This window comes from Suncus etruscus, chromosome 1 (assembly GCF_024139225.1).
Source record: "Suncus etruscus isolate mSunEtr1 chromosome 1, mSunEtr1.pri.cur, whole genome shotgun sequence".
Lineage (NCBI taxonomy): Eukaryota > Metazoa > Chordata > Mammalia > Eulipotyphla > Soricidae > Suncus > Suncus etruscus.
The window spans coordinates 102,401,198-102,426,827 of record NC_064848.1 but is presented as its reverse complement, the minus strand read 5'-3'; the positions used below and the strand labels follow the sequence as shown (position 1 = coordinate 102,426,827).

At 35.3% G+C, this 25,630-nt stretch overlaps 1 protein-coding gene and 1 non-coding gene across 2 annotated transcripts in view; both read left to right on the top strand.

The window, feature by feature from the left end:
* The window catches only part of GRM3 (glutamate metabotropic receptor 3), a 250,391-nt gene that overhangs the window by 183,551 nt on the left and 41,210 nt on the right, over positions 1 to 25,630 (top strand). The window lies entirely within an intron of this gene.
* On the top strand, positions 9,530 to 9,636 carry LOC125996850 (U6 spliceosomal RNA). The gene has a single exon (XR_007491519.1). It is a non-coding gene; the product is annotated as a U6 spliceosomal RNA (small nuclear RNA).

The following is a 25,630-nucleotide window of genomic DNA, read 5'->3' as shown; positions in this document are numbered from 1 at the left end:
GATATTTAGTTCTGTCCTTTTCTTAACACTACCAGTGCACCTGAGACAGCTTGGCCCCTGGCCCCATCTTTTCATAGCTGTATTTCTCCTCTTCCATTCAGTTCCTTTCTTTCTACTCTATATACTCTGGGGCTAAGGGTGTTCAAGACAACTTTCATTTAGAACACTGTAGTTCTTGCAGTTAGTTTTAATAACACATATAAGTGATACCATTCTGTATTTATCCTTATTCTTCTGCCTTACTTAATTGAACATAGTATCTTACAGTTTCAACCTTGTTGCTGCAAATTGAATGATTGTGTTATTCCTTGCAGCTATGGTAGTATTCCACTGTCTCTGTACAACATTGTCAAGATCCACTCATCTAGATTGATTCCAAATCTTGGCTATTATACTGAGTGTTTCAATGAATAGCAGTGTCCATACATCCTTGTGGATGAATATTCTTCTGTTCTGCTCAATTTTGAGTTTACTGAGAACCCTCCATACTATTTTCGATAGGGGTCTAACCAGGCAGCATTCCCACTAGCACTGGAGAAGAGTTTCTTTCTCACCATATACCCACCAACAGAGATTATTCCCATTATTCTTGATATGATCCATCCTCACTGGTATAAGATGATATCTCATTGTTGTCTTGATTTGGATTTTCTTAATGATAAGTGATGATGAACATTTTTCATGTGTCTGTGGGCCATCTATTGTTCTCCCTCGAAGAAGTGTCTGTTTATTTCCTCTCCCATTTGGGGGGGGTAAATAACTCAATTCAGTTTTATTGTTTAAGGTAGCAGTGATCAAGAATTTGTAATCAAGAATGCTAAATGAAAACTTTAAAACATAGTTAATATAAATACTCACAAATAACATGATAAATTCATAAAGATTGAGGCTGTAAAGATAGTACAAGTTTTAGGCTCTTGCCTTGCATGCAACTAACTCTAGTTTCATCCCCTATACCATATATGAACCCTAAAGTACCTGCAGGAGTGACCTTATGAGCAGAGCTAGGAGTAAATTCTGAGCACTCTTGGGTGGGACCCTGAGTATCTTCCCACCAAAAGTTCACAAGAGCTTGTAGGCCTTAAACCTCATGTAGAAAACCATAACAATTCAAATAAACCTAGATTAGCTAATGATGATTGTACTGTCCAGATGCATTTATATTAATCACATTTTCATAGCTAATAAAAATGAAGAAAATAGGTGTTTTGTTTATCGTGGGGCCATATTCAGAGGTGGTAGTTCAAGTAAACCTACTGTTGCCATGGTCCCTGTTTTATGGCAAATGCCATTTGCTTTATAAGCTTGGCTTCTCAAATTGCACCAGAATTTGATTCAGTCCTTTCCACACACCCAAATTCTAATTGTATTCTCACTTGATCTTAGCCAAAAGGCCAAGAAGTGATCTTACTGAATTCAAAGAACAAACTTATCAGCTAAATATAGTTCTTAACCCAAATTCAAGGAGAGGTAATTAATATGATTTTCTTAATGATGGCCACTGAATTTTGAGAGTTATATAACTCTTGCCATTGGTGACTTGTCATCAAAGACTTCTTTGGGGTCTAAGTCAAAGTCTAAGTTACGGAATGTTCTTCCTATGTTTGAATGAATTTTATGGATTCTGTTCTACAAAGTCTTTAATAAAGTTTGAATTGACTTTTGTGCAAGGTGTGAGAGATAGATAAATCTTTAATATTCTACATATGGTTATTTAATTGATCCAATACCATTTGTTGAAGTTCAACAACATTTTAAGTTCTTGGCTCCCTTGTCAAAGATTAGTTGCCTATATATTTGGGGGTTTGTCTCTGTACATTCTATTCAGACCCATTGGTCTGAAAGTCTGTCTTTGTTCCAATACCATGCTAACTTGATCGCTATGGCTTTGTAGTAGAGCTTCAAATTAGAAACTGTGATTAGAAACTGTGCCTCCCAGTTTCTCTCGCTCTCTCTCTCTCTTTTTTTTTTTTTTTTTTGGTTTTCGTGTCATACCCGGTGGCACTCAGGGGTTACTCCTGGCTCAGTGCTCAGAACTCGCTCCTGGCAGGTATGGGACTTGAACTACTGTCCATCCTGGATCAGCTGCATACAAGGCAAATGCCCTACTGCTGTTCTATCTCTCTGGCCCCAAATGCCTCCCAGTTTCTTGGTTTTGTTTGTTTGTTTGTTTGTATTTGGCTGTACAAGGTGTTTTATGGTTCTATATAAACTTCATAATTGATTGTTCTAAGTCCTTGATAAATGTTGTCTGGTTTTGAATAGGAATTTCATTGAATCTATATAGTAATTTAGGTTAGATCATCATTTTAATTATATTGATTCTTCCAATACATGAGCATGTAATGTTGAAATGTTCTTTCATTTTCTTGTGTGTTTCTTAATCTTTTTCTTAAGTGTTTTGAACTTTTTGTTGTATAGGTCTTTCATTTCTCTTGTTAGATTGATTCATAGGTACTTGATAGTTTATGTCTCTTGCTTCTCTTGTTAGATTGATTCATAGGTACTTGATAGTTTTGAACACTATTTTAAATGGGATAGACTCTTTGAACCCTTTCCTCTTTGAGTTGTTATTTGTATAAAAGAATGAAACTATCTTTTGTGTATTGACTTTGTAGCTGGCCACTTTGCTTATTAGTTTATTATTTCTAAGAATTTTTATGGACTCTTTAGGGTCTTGGATGTATATCATTATGTCATCTGCAAATTTAGTTTGACTTCCTCTTTTTCAATTTGGATTCCTTTGATTTCCTTCTCTTGTCTAATTACTATTGCAAGGACTTCTAATACTACATTGTATAGGAATAGAGACAGTGGACACCATTGCTTCATGCTCGACCTTAGTGGAAATGCTTTCAGATTTTTGTGTTTGTTTCTTGTTTTTGTTTTTGCCATTAAATAATTTTGACTGTGGGCTTTTCATAGGTAACTGCTACTATCTTAAGGAAGGTTTTTTTCATACCTATTTTGCTGTGGGTTTTAATCATGAATGGGTGTTGAATTTTGTCAAATGCATTCTCTGCATCTATTGGAATGATCATGTGGTTTTTATTCTTCCTTTTACTAATGTGGTATATTATGTTGATAGATTTGTATATATTGAACAATCCTTGCATCCCTGTTTCTACAGAGTTCACCTCTAAACAGATGAATCTGAGAAAGGGTCAGATATAGCAGGCAGGTCAGAACTGGCAATAGAATGCTAAAGCAGTTTGGGTGATTTATAATTATTTTAAGTGTGAGTAGTAAATGGCAGAGGATTTATCCAAACTGAAGTGAAATCAGAGTATGTGTGGTTGCATTCTTTTTTTTTTGGTCACATTCGGCAGCACTCAGGGGTTACTCCTGGTCTGCACTCAGAAGTCGCTCCTGCCTGGCAGGCTCGGGTGACCATATGGGAAGCTGAGATTCTAACCATGGTATGCCTTACCACTGTGCTATCACCTCAGTCTTGTGTGGTTGTATTCTAAATTTTTTTTCCTGATAGACTGATATTTACTGTTTCTAGTAGATTGATAGATCACTGTGTAAAATAGGAAACTAATCTCATACATTTATTTTTAATTTTTAAATAAAATTAACTTACTTAAGGTAATGAGGATGCCACACAGTGGCGGTGGCTTTGCCTAGATTGTTTGATGCCCTAAGTTTGATCTCCATTATGACAAAAATATTACTAACTACAATATTTACTAAATTTATTAATTGGTTTGGTTTTCACACATAGCATGTAATTTTCTCTATATAACATCATGTCATCTGCAAAAAATTTAACTTATATAGTCCTTGCTTATTTATTGTCATTTATTTTTCTTTCCTAATTGCTCCAACTAAACTGAGTAGAAATAATTGTAGTATTCTTAGTCATAAAGAAAAATCTTTCTGCTTTTCACTATTGAACTAGTTTTTTTTCATACTTGGTATCTATTATGTTGTGGTATGTTCCCCAATAGTCACTTTAATAAGATATTTAGAATGACTGGATGCCAAATCTTATTAAGTATATTTGTCCAAATTTATCAATATAATCATGTGGGGGTTTTTTTGCTTTACTTTGCTAATATTGAAATAATCACAAGGATTAATTTGAGCCATACTTACATCATTTGAATAAATTCTTCTTAATTCTCTTCATGTATTATTAAATTTGCTTTACTAATAGCTTATTAAGATATTTTGCTTCTGTGTTTACTTTTAGCTTGTAATTATCTTATAATATCTTTATATGGTTTCATTATCAAGGTAAAGAGACCTTATAAATAAATTTAGAAGTATTATCTCATTTTATTTTCTTTTTTTGAAATATTTGACGATCAGTATTTTTTCTCTAATTTGGGGGTTTACAACTTTTGAAATATCCCTTTTTTGTTCAATATTTTGTCCAAGCATTAAATGTCATATCTGTGCAGATATGAAAGTGAAAATGAAGTGGCAAGGTATGGATATTACTTTTAGATTAAATCTGAAATGTACATTTTCAGTATCATTATATAAATTATTACCAAATACCTGGTTTTTTGTAATTGTTATTTTATCTTATCTTGTTATCATCTTCATATTGGAACTTTATCAGTCTTGGCTGAAATTCAGGTGGAAGGGAGTGATTTTTACCTCGTGAATAGTCATTTAATATAGTTTATAAATTTTGATAAAATTACTCTCAAATAAGTATTATTATTCCATCTTTATAGATTTAAATGAGACTAAATGGAGTTAGATAACTTTCCCAAAAATGAAAAATAAGGTAGACTTCAAAGCTAACCCAATCAGTTGTTTTCTAATTATACAGTATTTTCTATTTATCCCTTAGGATAGAAAGTTAGATAATATCTAGAAGAATGCTGTTCTACTGTTAGATCACTTGACTCAGACTAATTATATGCATTGCCATAATAATAAACAATCCATCCCCAAATACTCCCTGTCTCGAAAGAAAATTGTTAACTTTCTTGTTAATTGCTATAATGGTATAGTCAATAAAGAATGATTCATAAAAAAAAGCCTCTGATTATGTACTTCACTCCTTCCTCTGAGAGGATCAAATTGCAGAGGATCAATATTCACAACTTCATACTGTTCTTTCCGAGAATCAATTGTAAATTGTAAAAAAAGAAAAACATAATCAGGATACAAGTCAGTGTGTCTTAACTGCTATTTAAGACTGCATTTGTCTTCCCGGTTACCCATTGTCTCTTTAATTATAACCCTCTTTACATAATTAAAAGCAAATTGATAAAAAAAATAAAAGGGAAAATATGGTTCTGAAATTCTTCCAGAATTTTTCACTTGAGAACTAACTGTTGTATATATGATTGGGGAGTACTTAAACGGTTTTCTTGTGTGGTAGTGTTTGTTTTAAAAGCACAAATTAAGCTTTTCTTTCCAAACTAAAATTGGTACTTTTGTAAATTAGAACTTTTTCCCTAAATATATTTTAAATTTTTATTAGGACACCATGATTTATGAAGTTGTTCATAATAGAATTTTCAAGCATACAATATTCCAAAACCATTCCCACCACCAGTGTCAACTTCTCTCCACCAATATCCCCAGATACCTTCCCACCATGCCCCTATTTTTTTAATAATATCTTTATTTAAGCACCTTGTTTACAGACATGATTGTAGTTAGGTTTCGGTAATATAAAGAACACCCCCCTTCATCAGTGCAACATTACCATCACCAATGTTCCCAGTCTCCCTCCCCTGCCCCCTGCCTGTATTTGAGACGAACATTCTACTTCTCTTACTCATTAACATTGTCATCATGATTGTCAGTGTAGCTATTTCTTTACATATAATGGCTTCATATCATGATATTAGTCATATGAATCACGATATTCATATCATGATATTATTACAATAATTTATTTTATTTCTCTAAAAACCCATAGATGAATGACACTATTCTGTGTCTATCTCTCTCCCTCTGATTATTTCACTCAGCATAATAGATTCCATGTATATCCATGTATAGGAAGATTTTCATGACTTCATCTCTCCTGATGGCTGAATAATATTCCATTGTGTATATGTATCACAGTTTCTTTAGCCATTCATCTGTTTAAGGGCATCTTGGGCCCAGAGTCTGGCTATTATAAATAGCACTGAAATGAATATAGGTGTGAGGAAGGGATTTTTGAATTTTATTTTTGTTCCTAGAGTATATCCCTAGGAGTGGTAGGATTATAGCTGGATTGTATGGAAGCTCAATTTACAGATTTTTTTTTGAGAAATCTGCATATAGTTTTCCATAAAGGCTGGACTAGAAGGCATTCCTACCAGCAGTGAGTGAGAGTTCCTTTCTCTCCACATCCCCACCAGCACCAATTGTTCTTATTCATTTTGATGTGTGCCAGTCTCTGTGGCTTGAGATGGTACCTCACAGTTGTTTTGAATTGCAACTCCCTTATGATTAGTGATGTGGAGCATTTTTTCATGTGTCTTTTGGCCATTTATATTTCTTTTTTGAGGAAGTGTCTGTTCATTTCTTCTCCCCACTTTTTGATGGGGTTGGATGATTTTTTCTTGCTAAGTTCTGTCAGTACCTTGTTTACTTTAGATATTAACTCTTTATCTGTTGAATATTGGGTGAATAGCTTCTCCCATTCTGTCGGTGGCTTTTGTAGCCTAGGCACAATTTTCTTTACAGTGCAGAAGCTTCTCAGCTTAAAATATTCCCATATGTTTATCTCTGCTTCCACTCCTTTGGAGAGTGCTATTTCCTCCTTGAAGATGCCTTTAGTCTCAATGTCATGGAGTGCTTTACCTATGTGATGTTCTATATACCTTGTGGTTTTGAGTCTAATATTAATGTCTTTAATCCATTTGGATTTGACCTTTGTAACATGTCCCTATTTTAAACTGCCTTCTTTACTAGGCATTTGGGAAGGAGGGTCAGCACACCCAGCAGCACTCAGGGGTTACTCCTGGCTCTGTTCAGAAATCACTCCTGGCAGGCTCTGGGGACTATATGGGATACAGGGGATCGATACTGGGCCTGTTCAAAGTCACCTTTGTGCAAGGCAAATACTCTACCACTGTGCTATCTTTCTAGACCCAACAGGGATATTTTTTAATATTAGTTGTAGTTTGAATCTCCTGATTGCAGTGTTGTTGGCTGTGTGGTTTAGATAAAGATATGCCTCTACTTGACTAATGCCCAAACAAAGGACCCTGAACCCTACTCCCAACACCTGTTACCACTTAGCCACCTCTTCTTCTCTCAATATCTTTTTTCCTGATCTCATTTTTATAATGTAGGGTCAAATAAAAGCTAAATACTGCCCATCTTTGATACTTTGCATTCACTTCTCCTGCTAGTCCATGTATAACAAGTAAGTGAAATCACCTAGTATTTATTTTCTAAGTTTATTTATTCATTTGTTTTATAAAGAGGTTAATGCTTATAACTTTTGTCATATTTATCTCCACCACCACCAATATTTCAAATGTCAACCATTGTTTTTATTTATTGTGAAGTTTCATTTAAAAGCTATCCAATCACAAACTATGGTATCATCTTTTATGGAGGGAGGGGAAGTACTTAAAGTATACTCTGTCCCTAAATTATTTGTACATCAATAAGATCTTAAATGTGATTATTTCAATTTTAATAAATAAAAAATTATCTTCTCAGTCATCATCTTGCAGCATGCAGTTATTTATATCCTTTCCATTTATACTCGTTAGAACTCTGTCATTTCTAGAAATGTTTTAAGTGAAAAATATAAATAAAATGTTTCTAAAAGAAAAGCAAGAGTTTAAACTGATTAAAAATGGTTTTGTTTACTGCAAGTTTTTTGCCAGTTAAACTTATCTTTATCAATTTATTCTATGGGTAATAGCTTTTAGAAAAATTTTTCTCTTTTCAACATAGAAATTCATTTGATTTTTATCTACCCTTTGTTTTGCAAACATCTTTTGTACTGATCTAAATAATTTGTGGAACTATGTGAAAAGGAAATTTTCTTTTATGTTTAGTTGGAATATTGTGTCATGATTTAATTTGTGTCAACTATATTTAGGAGGCTGGCATATAATTTTTAAAGTGAACTAAGATCAATTAACTTGACAACAGAAAAAGTGTACTAAGTTCAATTAACTTGACAACAGAAAAAGTGAACAAACAAGAGGTTGAATCCCAAGCCTTTCTATCCTTCTTGCCGGCATATAGAGTTTAGATTTACTAGTCCAAGCTATTAGGCCAGAGTTTAACTTCAATAAGTTCACATAATTCCCTTGAATATGTAGGCTTTTCTCTTTTTACTAAGAAGTATATTTTCTTTTGTATTCAGTAGTGTATCAGAAGTACTTGTCAAGAAGCTGAACTATAGATTTCTGCCAACTCAGAATCTAAGTTCCAATAATAGTTGTAGACATGTATGTCACTTAGCACATTGTCATTGTAAAATCACTTTTAAATACACATTCATTAGATCCTTTCAGAATTATGTGAACCAAGTTGATTAGATATTATTATTGATCATTTTTAGATGAAAAGATAAATAATGGGAGAGGTAAACTCACTTGTCCAACATAAAAGAGAAGGAACTAATGGTCTTTGATCATTATTCAGTGATTTGTTCCTCCATCTTTAAAAGAAAGGGGTAACATAATGATTCCTGTCTGAAAAAAATGAGGGGCCGGGCGGTGGCGCTCGAGGTAAGGTGCCTGCCTTACCTGCGCTAGCCTAGGAGACGGACCGCGGTTCGATCCCCCGGCGTCCCATATGGTCCCCCAAGCCAGGAGCGACTTCTGAGCGCATAGCCAGGAGTAACCCCTGAGCGTCACCGGGTGTGGCCCAAAAACCAAAAAAAAAAAAAAAAAAGAAAAAAGAAAAAAATGAAAAATCTGTCAAGAGAAAAATCAGCCTGGTTTGGTTATAGATGAAGAGTCTTGAGAGAATGTTGGCACTAATAAAAGTAAAAGACAATCCACAATGTTTATATTCATTCAGAATTTACTTCTGCATAACTGTAATCTTGGAGCAAATCAATTAGCACTCCAAAAATCACATTCTTACCTTTTAGTGGGGAGGCATACCTACCTGATATCAGGAGCTTACTAATTTTATATTCTAGAACCGCTATAGATGTTGTGAGTGTCCAAAAAAGATAGAAGAGGCTTGAGAGATAGTAGGTAACATGGACCTGAAAAATAATAAAGCTGGTAGGACATGTGCCTTGCATGCAGCCAACTTAAAGTCAATTCCCACCACCCTATATAGTTCCCAAAACCATTCCAGGAGTGATTTCTCTCACACATTTTCTCTCACACAGGCCCAGAGTTAGCCCAGAGCACCCACACACACATGATTGTGTGGCTTCAAATACAAGCAAACAAAAACTAGGTTTTTATCGTTTATATGACTAAATTGTTCTTATTCCTTGTAGAATAAAAATTTCTGGATGTGGTTAAAGAAAGTGGTAAACTATATTCTAGTCGTAACCAGAAAGAATTCCAGAAATGAATGAGATTATAAAAAAAAAGAAAGAGCAAGTAACTATCACATCAAAATTTCATATTTAGTGCTCACTTCGGCAGCACATATACTAAAATTGGAATGATACAGAGAAGATTAGCATGACCCCTGCGCAAGGATGACACGCAAATGTGTGAAGCGTTCCATATTTTAAAAAAAATTCATATATATTACTGACCTCTACACTCCATACCTGTCTAGTTCCAAGAATTACGCAAGGAAACCTAACAAAGGTCCTATTCTCTCCAAGGTTTGTTCCATAAATAAGCAAGAAAATGCCTCACAAAACACATCAAGGAGATGTGTAGAAAAATTAATCACTGAAAGAAAAGTAGAGTGTACAGGATTTGTGTTGAGCTGGGTGTTAGTGTTTTATAGAAAATAGCTGGTGAAATCTCACATAAAACACGTGAGCAAAAACATGAAAAAAGTGAGAAAGGAGCGTGGAAATTTGGGAGTGGGAGGGAGGACACACAATTCTTAAGAAAAGAAGGTACGAAGTGAACACCAAGTGTGGTCCTGTGGAAACAAAGAGGCTGATGTGAATTGATGGAATAACATGGAAGAGACAGGAGGTGAGGTCCCAGATGTATTGATTCTAGTTTTTAGAGGCACTTGTAACAATTTTTAGCTTTTATATGACTACAAGCCATTGGGAGTAGCTAAGAGAAATAACAGAAACAATACAAAAGATTTAGTATAAAGGCATATTTTAAAATTATGATTACACATCAAATATGCTAATAAAGATTCCTAGAGAGCATCATTATTGGCATCTAACAACTATCTTCTATAAATACTTAGATTCTTAGACATTTTAATATCTAAAAGTAAGCTTTTTATTAAAATCTCCCAGGTACTCAACTGCAACCAATTGTCTCCATTGCAAACTACAAATTAGGCACAGATAATTTTAGTTTTTCTATTGATTATTTTTATATTCTAAATTAGACTGAACAGAGGTATTTATAAAATAATGATCTTTCTGCATAAATTTTTAGACTCTCCATCTAGACTTCCTATCATACAAATTGATCACATTATGAACAAAAGAAAAGAATCCCTGAATGCTGTTTGCTTATCCCTGAATATCAGGGTTATAATAGGCTTTTCTTCTCTTCATAAACTTATCTTCCCTCAGAATATAGCCCCCTAAACTAATTGTGTGATTTCATCAATCCTCAAATTCTTCTGACGATTCTGTGAAAAGTAAGTGGCTAGTTAGGTGGCCTACTTCTATCCCTATAATAATACATTATTAATACTATATCCATCAAGAAATGTCATGTTTCTCACTGATCAAAGTCTTAAGCCATCTTTGCATAGGTTATTGAAACATCTTCCTATGTCAGATACAAAACAGGAAAGTGTTCAAAGAAAAATTATGTAATTGTGTATTTAAATTGCTATTTGAGAAGACACGAGTATAGGTCCTGACATCTAATATAGTTCAGAATGCACTGAGAGTTATTGCACAAGCATTAAGGCAAGAAAGTCATTGATTTATACATACAGAACTTCAAATTTTATATTTTTTATTTTTTAATTTGATTGATTGATTGACTGATTTGTGGACCACACCCAGTGGCACTCAGGGGTTACTCCTGGCTCTGCACTCAGAAATTGCTCCTGGCAGGCTAGGGGAGCAAATGGGATGCCAGGAATCTAACTGAGTCCCTCCTGGTCATCCACATGCAAGGCAAACGTCCTACAGCTGTGCTTTCTCTCCAGCCCCAGAACTTTAACTTTTAAAAATAATTTGGACATAGAATAGTCACTTGAATTTTTTTCACTATTTATTTACTATTTGCAACAAAACAGTGCTACTTAAATGTTGCTGAAGGTAATGAAAATTCTAAAAAGGGGTTAAGAGTAGAACAGGGGTAGCTCAAAAAAGATCTCTTGAGAGGAACTCGAAGAATTATTTGCACAGATTTAATGTGTAGACATCTCAAAGAGCCCCAAACTAGAGTCACTAACTTCTCCCTGAGGGTCAAATATCTTGATCTTGGATTTATAATAGCCTTGAAGTTTCTATTCTAATGAAAATCATCTTGATTCTTACCTGTAATGGTTTACACAATCACATTCTTCATAGAAAAGATCAAGCTACTAAAAATTTCTGCTCAATATTTCTTAAGAAATAAAAAGTTGAAATTAATTATATAATTTAGGTCATCATTAAGTGATTTGATCAGCATTATACAAAACCCATATTTGGATACCTCATAAGAACAAACTTTCTTTTTCAAGATTAGCATGATTACAAACTAAAATTGACATTCTGTTGAAAATTTGTGATGTGATATTACGGCCTTGTTTGTTTGTTTATTGGTTTTTGGCTTACATCTGGTGATGCTCAGGAATTCATCCTGACTGCACTCAGGAATTACTCCTGTTGAGCTCAGGAGGCCAAATGGTATGTCAGTGATTGAATTTGGATTGTCCATATGCCAGACATGTACCCTATCTGCTATCTATTATCATTTCACCCTTGATGTTACTGCTTTTATCTTGAAGAAAAATAATGTTGATGTGTTCTGTGTATCATCAGGACTTACATACTTTTCAACTTTATAAAAAAAAATGACATGGTAATCTTGACTGGTTTCCCCAAATTTCACTTCATGTAAGTTATTAATTAAAATATTTCCCTTTATGTTTAAATATCTTCTTTAAACTACACTTTGCTACTTTATTTAATGACTATCACATAAGATAACATGAGTTGCAGATAACTTGCCTATAATAAAATATTATGATATAAATTATAACAAAATATCAGTGATTGTAGGTCTTCCCAAGTTTTGACATTAACTAGCCTTAGGTCTGGAGTAAATCATTCAAATTCTCTGAGCCTGAGTATGTCAAATATCGAATAAATGGATCTTTTTATTTTGAAAGAAACTTATATTTTTTAGAATTTTTATTAAAGTATGATAGTCACACAAATTTATGCAAATATAATATAGAATTACCACTGGATAGTTTTCTCAATTAATTCTTATTATTACTAAAACAACAGATCATTTTTACTACTTCTTCAAAATTTTATCTAATCTATACTATTCCTTGTCCTGTGGAATAATATTTCATCTACTCTGAACAAAAGAGTCATATTTTTCTGTTTGGAGCTCATGACAAAATTGCCCAGAACATCTATTTTTGTGTGAATTTCACCATAAGGGATGTATCTGGTAAAAAGTAGTGATGGAAGAGCAGGAACTGACAGCAGCTCATTCCAACCATAAATTTTGTTTATAGCACATGAGGTAACATCCACTTGCCTCATAAGCCATCATTAGAGGAAAATTTTATGATAACGGACAATAGTAAAAATTTGCTGAAGGGCTAAAAAACACATTTAGCTTAATGTCTTTTATTTTTTGTAGAGTCCTATTATAAAGAGTCAACTTTTGAACTTTTAGCTGTTTTAGTTTATTCCTAAAGGAACCAATAAAAACAATTAAATCACTCAGGAACCATTTTTGTTTCTCTGCACTAGGTATATGACTTTCTCTTTCTCTGAATTATCCCCACACTCCCAGATGCATCATCTTCAGAGAAAACTATACTGCTATGAGGCTTATTGTATGTGGAGAATATTGAACAACTTGGCATTGCACATATCAGATCAATATCAATCAGTTATCAATCACATTTCAATCAGCTCTGCTGATTTTCTGTCTCACAGAAGACACCAAATCAGGATCAAGCCTACCACATGCCTGTGGCAATACAATGATATAGCAAGACAATGAGGTAAAATGTAGGGGAAAGCTTGTAGTGTGCAATTACAGAATGTTAAACGCCATGTTCAAAATTTTTCCTATCAAGCCATTGCTATTAAGAACTTTAAATTGGTCTTTGCTGTTCTTTTATTCCAAGCAACAGATGGTTCGTTAGTTTCAAAACCCACTTGAATCTTAATTGAATCAAAGTTGTGAAGGAGGATGAAACTGAGAAGAAATTCCTTATAGCTCATTCAGGGAACATCAGGTAATCTCATCCCAGGAGATTTTTAATGTGGAAAACTTAATCTTTTGGAGAAGACAATAATATGACATTTTCACAACTTGGTATTTTTAAGGAAATGATGGGTGGAAGGTATAAACTCACTTAGTCACTTTGAATTTAGGATTAAAATGAATTACATCAATATTTTGAAGACTAATTTATTCATATGTTTGTTTGTTTTATATAACTAAATAAATGAGATAAGCCAAAAACCCCTTATCTCAAATATAATGACCTATATGGTGTATATTATATTTAAATTATTTTGCTTTGAAAATATAATTTGGTAAAAAAAAAAGGGGGGGGTCCTAATCGCAGCACCTTTGTTGTTATCACAACTTTCAGAGTTATTTCAAGTTCTAAGATTACTTCCTTTTTTCCCTAATGTGAAAGTACAATATAAAAATAAATTGTATTGTGTTTCAAGTAATAAAATCAATACTCATCTCCTAAATGTGCAAAATTATTCCTATAAAGCTAATTAACTAGATAAAAGGTCCATATCAGGCTTTAAGCAGTTCCTGTCTCTAAGGGCCTAACTCAGTAATTAATTATGTTTCAGAGCATCTTTGAAACACGTTTTCAGTTTCATGGGTCTTTAGAATTTGAAATGTCTTGGGCATCATCCAAAATATCTTAATCTCTCAATCTGCTTATAGGGAAGTTGCTACAATGACACAATAAACGTCTTTAAAATGAGGCCTATATATCCCTATGTCTACTCAATTATTTATCTCTAGGTTCAGATAGTTCCAGTTGAATTTTTAATCAATTTTACTTATTCTTTATTATTGTTTTATTCAAGTAACACTATAATTACAGCACTATGTTAGTGTCAGTGTATTTAATTAAAAACTAATATAGATTTTCATGTTAAGCTCACCACTGAACTGCACCTCTTTTCTACCTTACATAAATTGACCATCAATCTTCATTTTTAAGCATTTTTATTATTAAAGTGAAAATTCCTTTCAGGTAAGTGTAGCATACTAATTTGGTTGAAATAAAATATGTTAATAAAATCTGAACTAAACACTGAAAAAATATATATGTATAATAGAGAGTACATCCTGTTAAATAGGGAGTATAACCTGCTCCCTATTAAAAGTGACATAGAATATATATGTATGGTCAGAAATCTGGGGTAGCACCATCTGCCATACTATTATATTAACTTCATTCTTCTAGAAATGTTTTGACATTTAGACTTTCCAAGAGATGTCAAGCATGGCTCAACAGAGTTATCATCAAGTATTGTAGCTTCAATAAAGAATGACTCATAGCTGTTGTATGTAATTGCTAGGATCAAGATTCTATTGAAAGATGGTGAAAATAGATCCTCCAGGAACTGAAAACTAAGAAGAGGGGTATGGGACAGAGATAACCTTAATCACTAAATCATTTTTACCACCCTCTGCTTTAGATTTTTCCAAAATCTAGGACAGATTAATTTGAAAAAATAAATAGGAGAAGACAATAAGACATCTAACATAATCAAAAGATATACATAGGGGGCCAGAGCGATAACGCAGCATTAGGGCGTTTGCCTTGCACGCTGCTGACCCAGGACAGATGGCGGTTCCTTCCCCCAGCGTCCCAGATGGTCCCCCAAGCCAGAAGCAATTTCTGAGTGCAATTTCTGAGCGTCACCAGCCCAAAAAAAAACAAAAAAGATACATAGATGACTCTTTATTAACTGCATACCTCAAAAGAAATGAGTACTTTATAAAGTATGTGCCATGTTCATTATATGACTGTGTCATTATCACTCATTATACTTCACATTATACTTCAGTCTTTATATTCAGACTACAAAAATGAATAGCTTTTAAGTTATTCTTTTAAGAATATTATAAATAATCCTCAAAAACAACTAGTAAACAATGTCAGAAAAATACACCCTCTAGTCTAGCGTATATAAAGCTACCCTCCCAAGACTATTTGAAATAAAACTTCCTTCCCTTTTCTTTGGAATTTTATGGTGTCACCCTAACAAAGCTGAAAGGGTTAGAAGTTTTAATTACAGGTTCTCTTTCATTGAAGCTCCCTTGCTATGTTTACCAAGCAGCTAGTAGCCCTGGGGTGGAGTTAATCAGTTTAAAGTCATGTTTTAATCTCCTTTGTAATTGCAATTTGATTGCTGGTGTATATTTTCTACTAGGCATGCCACCTTCAACACCAACCATTTCCCAGAGTGCATAATTTTGAATTAAAAGGCTGATATCCCTCCAAAAGTTTCCCAGAATGTTGCATGGGCCCTGTGAATTATGCATTAAACAGAATTCTTTAAAAGAAGGCAAGAGATTTCTTTGATGTCAGCTGGGGCTTTTCATCATTTTATGGTCTATTAATTTCTAGACTCTTTTAGAGGTGGTTCTTGAAATCCATGTTCAATTTAGAATTTATTACTGATCTTTCTCTAACCTTTATATTGTATTTTAGCAGAACTGTATGATACCTTGCACATAGCAAGTTCTGACAGAAGCCTAGTGGTTGATATTTTTGGGGGGTGGATGAAGGATGGGAAAAAATTGCTACAAACACACCATCTGCTGGATGAAGCATGTATTTACTTATATGCACTTACCTCACATCAGAAATATGCTTTTACAGTCTCTAGAGGACAAAACAGAGAGCTGAGAAGATCATGGGAACTCATTTTGAGACATCCCTAAACTACATCCCAAAAGCCATTGAAACCCCTTTGGTATAAATTTTAATATTCTGGAACTCTGCTGGAACTCAGATGCCAGCACCCCTATCTGCCTGTCTTCTGTGCTCTGCTCCATTTTTGGCCTGATTTCATCCTGTGTGGCTCATCTGCAGATGGCTTGCCTTCCCTGGAGCTGCCCTGGAGGTGAGTTTACATGTCCAGAAAGGGGAAGCCGCTGAACTCTGCTGGAACTCAGATGCCAGCACCCCTATCTGCCTATCTTCTTACTGTGCTCCATTTATGGCCTGATTTCATCCTGTGTGGCCCATCTGTGGATGGCTCGCCTTCCCTGGAACCTTCCTGGAGGTGAGCTTACATGTCCAGAAAGGGGAAGCCACTGAACTCTGCTGGAACTCAGATGCCAGCACCTCTATCTGCCTGTCTTCTGTGCTGTGCTCCATTTTCGGCCTGTTTTCATCCTGAGTGTGGCTCATCTGAGGATGTCTCGCCTTCCCTGGAGCCTTCCCTGGAGGTGAGTTTACAAGCCCAGAAAGGGTGGAGCCAGAGGAGCACAGCTGCTCCGCTTCACTTTCCGGCCATGGACATCATTTAGCCAATGAATACAACCACAACATGTAGAAAAACCCACAATATAAGTATGAGAATGGGAAAAACCACAGGCCAGTGCCAGACATAGAGAATGACAATGGCACTCTGATGACTTGAACATGACCTACCAACTAGTCAGTCTCTCAGATAAGAAGTTTAGAATCGCAATATGGAAGATGTTCAAAGAAGTCAAAGAAAGTATAGAAGACAACACTAATAAGAATCAAGAGAATATGAAGATAGAAATCAGGAAACTCCAAACTGAAATTTCAGGTCAAATAACAGGTCTGAAAAACTCAGTAGATGAATTGAAGGAAAAACATGGTTGAGCTTTCCCACAGGTTAACGGCAGCTGGGTATAGAATTAGTACACTGGAAGGTAAGATGCATAACAATTCCATACATCAGAAGAAATTGGAAAAAAGCCTTAAAGCAAATGATCAAACAATGGAAAAATTACTCAAAGAATGGGAACAGATAAAAATAGAAGTCTATGATAAGATCAACAGAAACAACTTAAGAATCATTGGAGTCCCAGACACCCAGAAAGAAAATCTCTAGGAAGAATCAGCAGTCAAGAACATCATTAAAGAGAAACTACCAGAGCTAATGAATACATGCGATCAAATCCTGAATGCCCGAAGAGAACCAACTAAAAGAGACCCCAGAAAATAACACCCCAAGACACATCCTAGTCAAAATGATGAATCACACAGATAGAGACAGAATTCAGAAAGCAGCAAGATCGAAAAGAGAAACTACATTCAAGGGAACATCCTTGAGATTTACAGCAGACCTGTCACCAGAAATACTTAAGGCCAGAAGGCAGTGGCGGGACATAGTGACAAAACTCAATGAAATAAATGCTTCGCCTAGAATACTGCACCCAGAAAAACTCACTTTCAGGTTTGAAGGAACAATACATGGCTTCAAAGACAATCAACAGCTCAGAAACTTTACAGACTCAAAACCATTCTTTTTTGTTTTGTTTTGTTTTGTTGTTTTTTTGAAATATTTTTTTTTTATTTAAACACCTTGATTACATACATGATTGTGTTTGGGTTTCAGTCATAAAAGGAACACCACCCATCACCAGTGCAACATTCCCATCACCCAAGTCCCAAATCTCCCTCCTCCCCACCCAACCCCCGCCTGTACCCTAAACAGGCTCTACATTTCCCTCATACATTCTCAATATTAGGACAGTTCAAAATGTAGTTATTTCTCTCAAAACCATTCTTAAAAGAAAAACTGAACTGCCTACTTTAAGACAAGACTGACCAACAGACACCCCAAACTTCAATATAAAGATGGCAATAACTCCCAGGACCATTCTTTCTCTCAATTTCAATGGACTAAATGCACCAGTAAAGAGACACAGAGTGGCTAAATGGATCAAAAAACTCAATCCAGCCTTCTGCTGCCTACAAGAAAAGCACCTGAATAGTCAGAAAAAACATAGACTCAAAATAAAAGGCTGGAGGAAAATCATCCAAGCAAATAACACCCATGAAAAAGCTGGAGTGGCCATACTAAGATCAGATGATGCAAACTTTATACTTAGGAAAGTTGTAAGGAACAAAGATGGACATTTTGTATTAATCAAGGGATATGTACAGCAGGAAGAAATCACTCTCCTAAACATATATGCACTGAATGAGACGCAAGCAAAATATTTAATAAAATTGTTGACAAATCTGAAAAATAATATCAATAACAACACAATAATTGTGGGAGACCTCAACACAGCATTGTTAACACTTGACAGGTCAACCCGACTGAAAACCAACAAGAATATACTAGACCTGAAAAGAGAAATGGAAGAAAGAGGCCTAGTAGATATATACAGGACACTCCACCCCCAGAAGCCTGGATACACATTCTTCTCTATTGTACATGGGACATTCTCCAGGATAGACTACATGCTAGCATATAAAACATACCTCCATAATATCAAGAGGATAGAAATTTTGCAGGCTACCTTCACTGACCACAAGGCCCTGAAATTATATGTGAACTACAAAGGGACACAGAAGAAAAAATTTAATACCAGGATGTTAAACAGCCTAATACTGAATAACCAGTGGGTCTGAGATGAAATCAAAGAGGAAATCAAAACCTTCCTAGAAACAAATGACAATGGAGACACAAAATATCAGAACCTATGGGACACAGCAAAAACGGTATTGAGAGGAAAATTTATAGCTTTGCAAGCACACATCAGGAAAGAAGGGGCATACCTGAATAGCTTAATGACACAGCTCATAGAATTAGAAAGTACTCAACAAAAGGACCCAAAAATAGGGAGACAGAAAGAAATAACAAAGCTGAGAGCAGAAATCAATGAAGTGAAAATCCAAAAAACAATCCAAAAGATCAACAAAAGCAGAAGTTGGTTCTTTGAAAAAATAAACAAGATTGATAGACCACTGGCAAAACTAACAAAGAAAGAGAGAAACTTGATAACTTGTATTAGGAATGAAAAAGGAGAGATCACTACTGATATGGTAGAGATCCAAAGGGTAATCAGAAACTACTTTGAGAAACTCTATGCCACTAAAAATGAAAACCTGGAAGAAATGGATAAATTTTTGGACTCTTATGATCTTCCATGGTTGAATGAAGATGATGTAGCATATCTAAATATACCCATCACTATTGAGGAAATTAAGACAGTAATCAAATGTCTTCCCAAAAACAAAAGTCCAGGCCCAGATGGATTTACTAATGAATTCTTTCAGACCTTTCAAGAGGAACTTCTACCAATTCTGGCAAAACTCTTTCATGAAATCGATAAAACAGGAACACTTCCAAATAGCTTTTATGAAGCCAAAATCACCTTGATACCTAAACCAGACAGAGATGCTACCAAAAAGAAAATTACAGACCAATATCGCTTATGAATACAGATGCAAAGATCCTCAACAAAATCCTAGCAAATAGGATTTAATGCCTCATTAAGAAGATCATCCACTATGATCAAGTAGGTTTCATCCCAGGAAGGGAAGGTTTAACATCTGTAAATCTAACAACATAATACACAGCATCAACAACAAGAAAAATAGAAATCACATGATCATATCAATAGATGCAGAGAAAGAATTTGATAAGGTCCAACACCCATTATTGATCAAAACTCTCAGCAAGATGGGAATGAAAGGAACCTTTCTCAATATAGTTAAGGCCATCTACCACAAGCCAGAGACAAATATTGTCCTCAATGGAGAAAAACTGAAAGCTTTCCTCTAAATTCTGGCACAAGATAAGGCTATCCTCTCTCACCACTCCTATTCAACATAGCACTGGAAATACTTGCTATAGCAATTAGGCAAGTAAAAGATATCAAGGGAATTCAGATAGGAAAGAAAGAAGTCAAGCTCTCGCTTGACATGGTACTCTACCTAGAAAACCCTAAAGATTCTACGGAAAAGCTTCTAGAAACAATAGACTCATATAGCAAGGTGGCAGGCTACAAAATTAACACACAAAAGTCAATGGCCTTTCTATACACCAATATTAATAAGGAAGAAATGGACATTAAGAAAACAACCCCATTCACAATAGTGCCACACAAACTCAAATATCTTGGAATCAACTTGACTAAAAATGTGAAGGACCTATACAAAGAAAACTAAAAAACTCTGCTCCAAGAAATGAGAGAGGACACGTGGAAATGGAAGCACATACCCTGCTCATGGATTGGCAGGATTAACATCATTAAAATGTCAATACTCCCCAAAGCATTGTACAGATTTAATGCGATCCCTCTAAAGATACCCATGACATTCTTCAAAGAAGTGGATCAGGCATTTTTGAAATTCATTTGGAACAATAAACACCCTAGAATAGCTAAAGCAATCATTGGGAAAAAGAATATGGGAGGAATTACTTTCCCCAACTTTAAACTGTACTACAAAGCAATAGTTATCAAAACAGCATCGTATTGGCATAAAGACAGGCCAGTAGATTAGTGGAATAGACTTGAATACTCAGAGAATGTTCCCCAGACATACAATCACCTGATTTTTGATAAAGGAGCAAGAAATCCTAAATGAAGCAAAGAAAGCCTCTTCAACAAGTGGTGTTTGTACAACTGGCTAGCCACTTGCAAAAAATTGAACTTAGACCCCCAGCTAACATCATGTACGAAGGTTAAATTCAAATGGATGAAAGACCTCGATATCAGACCAGAAATCATAAGATGTATAGCACGGCACGAAAGTAAAACACTCCAGGACATTGAGACTAAAGGCATCTTCAAAGAGGAAACTGCACTCTCCAAGCAAGTGAAAGCAGAGATTAACAGATGGGAGTATATTAAACTGAGAAGTTTCTGCACCTCAAAAGAAATAGTGCCGGGGCTGGAGAGATAGCATGGAGGTAAAGCGTTTGCCTTTCATGCAAGAGGTCATCGGTTCGAATCCCAGCGTCCCATATGGTCCCCCGTGCCTGCCAGGAGCAATTTCTGAGCATGGAGCCAGGAGTAACCCCTGAGCACTGCCGGGTGTGACCCAAAAACCACAAAAAAAAAAAAAAGAAATAGTGCCCAGGATACAAGAGCCCCCCACTGAGTGGGAGAAACTATTCACCCAATACCCATCAGATAAGGGACTAATCTCCAAAATATACAAGGCACTGACAGAAATTTACCAGAAAAAAACATCTAATCCCATCAAAAAATGGGGAGAAGAAATGGACAAACACTTTGACAAAGAAGAAATACAAATGGCCAAAAGACATATGAAAAACTGTTCCACATCACTAATCATCAGGGAGATGCAAATCAAAACAAATATGAGGTACCACCACACACCCCAGAGATTGGCACACATCACAAAGAGTGAGAACAAGCAGTGTTGGCGGGGATGTGGAGAGAAAGGAAATCTTATCCACTGCTGGTGGGAATGCCATCTAGTTCAACCTTTATGGAAAGCGATATGGAGATTCCTCCAAAAACTGGAAATCGAGCTCCCATACAATCCAGCTATACAACTTCTAGGAATATATCCTAGGAACACCAAAATACATGCAAAAAAATCTCTTCCTTGCACCTATATTCATTGCAGCACTATTTACCATAGCAAGACTCTGGAAACAGCCATTATACCCTTCAACAGATGAATGGCTAAAATAACTGTGGTATATATACACAATAGAATATTATGCAGCTGTTTAGAGAGATAAAGTCATGAAATTTTCCTATACATGGATGTACATGGAATCTATTATGCTGAGTGAAATAAGTCAGAGAGAAAGAAAAAGATGCAGAATGGTCTCAGTCATCTATGGGTTTTAAGAAAAATGAAAGACATTCTTGCAATAATAACTTTCAGACAGAAATGAGATAAGAGCTGGAAGTTACAGCTCACCTCATGAAGCTCACCACAAACAGGGATGAGTTTAGTTAGAGAAATAACTACGTTTTGAACTATCCTAATAATGAGAATGTACGAGGGAAATAGAAAGCCTGTCTAGAGTACAGGCGGGGGTTGGGCGGGGAGGAGGGAGATTTGGGACATTGGTGATGGGAATGTTGCACTGGTGATGGGTGGTGTTCTTTACATGACTGAAACCCAAACACAATCATGTATGTAATAAAGTTGTTTAAATAAAAACAATTTTAATATCCTGTAAGAAATTATTTTTGGTTGGCATATTTGATTTTGAGCATGTTCTCTAGCCCAATATACCATTTAGATTGTAGTAAGCAAAATTGATCATAACAAAATAAATACCCTTCCATACTTCTTTGCAAAATATATCCAGATTTCTACTATCATGTGCAAATGCAGACCATGGGGAAGTTATTTATATTTATGCACAATTCCATATTACTATTTCCTTTTTTTATTAAAACAAAAACTTTTGAATTGTTTTTATGTCTTTCCAGTTCTATAAGTTGTGTGAACATGGAATACTTGTTATATCAAATACTTCCGAGTAATAGGTAGAAGTAATTATATCAGAACAACACTCACAAACTCAAACTGTCCTAGTCTGATCAAATATTCCTCTAGAGATAATGAAATGTCTTAACTTTTCAGTCTACTTCCACTTTATTTTAGAAAAGAACAAAACAGACTGAAACGATCCAGTGTAGTGCAGACTGAGGCAGTGTAGAGTAAAACATGTTGTTATGGGGCCGGGTAGGTGGCGCTGGAGGTAAGGTGTCTGCCTTGCAAGCGCTAGCCAAGGAAGGACCTCGGTTCGATCCCCCGGCGTCCCATATGGTCCCCCCAAGCCAGGGGCGATTTCTGAGCACATAGTCAGGAGTAACCCCTGAGCAGCAAACGGGTGTGGCCAAAAAAAAAAAAAACCAAAAAAAAAAAAACATGTTGTTATTGTTTTATCTTATCACAACTGTGTTCAGAATTGAAGTTGTTCCTATACATCAATTCATCGAATTGTACATTATTTTTTTTAAAAAAAAAAAGTACATTACAAAAGGTAAAAAATAGGTTGGGGTATAATATAGCATGTAGGGTGCTTGCCTTACATGCTGCAAATCCAGATTTCATCCCTGGAACATCAGATGTTCCAGGGAATCCTCCAGGTATGATTCTTTAATACAGAGCCAGGGATAAACCCTGAGCAGAGCTGGTAGTGGTTCAAAAAGCAAGCCAAGAAAAAGTGAGAGGACCAGATGAACATTTCAATAGACTGAACACATGATTTCCATGCAGAAGGCTTTCATGGAACTCAGCCACCATGTCATCCCATGAGCACTGCCAGAAGTGACTATTGAGCAGAGTCAGAAATAGCCTCTAAGTACTTCTGAGTGTACCTCATGTTCCACTGCACCATTTGATTTCTCTTTCTCTCTTTCTCCTTCTTTCTTGCTTTTTTTTTTCTCTCTTACTCTTTCTCACACTTTCTCTTTCTCTCTCCTTATTTTTTATTAGAATATAATTTTAACTTTTACATATAAAAAAGAGATTGGTGTGGGGTTAGAGAATCCAGTCTTAGCAATGTCTGGCCAGCCTTTGGGGTTTTATGACTTGAAGCTTGGCTTATTGATGCAATACTGCTCAGTTCAGGGACCATGTGATGCTGGGGAATCAAACTCAAAGCTTCAAGCCTGCTATACATGTGCTTATATCAGAAATAATTAAATTTAATGAGTATTTTCCCAAAGACTATTGAGTGTTTTACAGTTCTCTTCTAAAATATCTACCTGAAAGTGTTCTGAAATCATAAACAGATATATTATTGAAAGCTTATAATAGCATACCATCTATGCTACATTCAAATTTAAACTTGGACATACTGTTTGAAAATATACTTTTATTTTTAGACTTTCAGTAATATAGATGGATTCAAAGCCACAATATTTTTTTTTTGTTTATTTATGGGCCATGCCCAGCAATACTTAGGGCTTAGATTTACTCCTGGCTCTTTACTCTGAAATTAATCCTGGTGGTGTTTGGGGAACAATATAGGATACCAGGGATCAAATCCTCCGACAGCTGCATGAAAGGCACCCTACACCCTGTGCTATCTCTCTAGTCCCATATATATATATATGGTTTTTGGGTCACACCCGGCAGAGCTCAAGAATTACTTCGGCACTACGCTCAGAAATTGCTCCTGGCAGGCTTGGGAGACCATATGGGATACGGGGATTCGAACCACAGTCCTTCTGAATGCAAGGCAAACGCCCTTCCTCCATACAATCTCTCCGGCCATGGCCAATATTATTTCTAATAGAAAATTAACTCAAAATATAGGAATTTTTTTTCTTCCAAGCCTCTTCTTTTATAGTGTCCCCTCTTATGCAGTTCCCATTATTCAATGAGCTATTAGACCTTCTTCTGATCACTTGTTATGTTAAATATTACAGAAAATTGAAAATACAGCTTGGACTGATGTTCAGTGTAAGTAATAGCAAATATCATCCAGGTTTTCTGTACCTTACCATTGTTCATCTGTCATAATATAAAACTTTGAGTCATTTCTTCATTTATTGATTGATTACAGACTTATTAAGCTTCATACAGATAAGCCATGCAATTACACTCTAAGGCTACAAAGGTGTCAATTTCTTTTTTTTTCTTGTGACATTTTAATTGTGTCTTTTTTAATATAATTTTTATTTAGATCATAGTGGCTTACATATTGTTGACAATAATATTTAGGTACATATTTACATAAAATTAGGGGGGATTCTCATCACCAATTTGTCCTCCTTACACCTCTGTTTTTGTCCTACCTCCCATATGCTCTTCCCTCACCCCAGGGCTGCCAGAATATGTGGTCCCCTCTGTACATAGCCTACTACGGGAAAATAAACGTAACTAAAGAAAAATTATAATAGAATGTGCTAAATCTGATCTGCTTAGGACACATTTGAGACCATTCATCTCATTATTTGTTTCCTTTAGGTTTTAATTACTTCTATTTTCTTTCCTAACATTATTCATTATCCTACAAATTCCACACTTGTTTTCCTCCTCAATCATAGGTCTGTCTTTCTCGATCCGTTTGGGAAGTTTTGCCTACTCATCAAGTGTGCAGACTCTTAACTGTTGTGATGCCTAAAGATTCATTTTATCAACTGTCTCTGTAATTATCTAATTATTACCCCCATATTGAATCTTTACTAATGATACTCACAAATCTTTTATTTCCTTTCCTAAATTTTTGCTAGTATCTAAATTTATGATTATTTTAATACCTATCTCTTTGATATCTATCTAAGATCTTAAAAATGTCTCAAAGCTAACTTTCAACTTTAAGATGGCAATTTAGATCTCTTTATTGTTATCACCTTTTTCCTCCTCGCCTATCCTTCTTAAATAATATACACAATTACTCTGTCATTACAACATCATCTATTTATTTAAATAAAAATCTATAGTCAAAGATGGA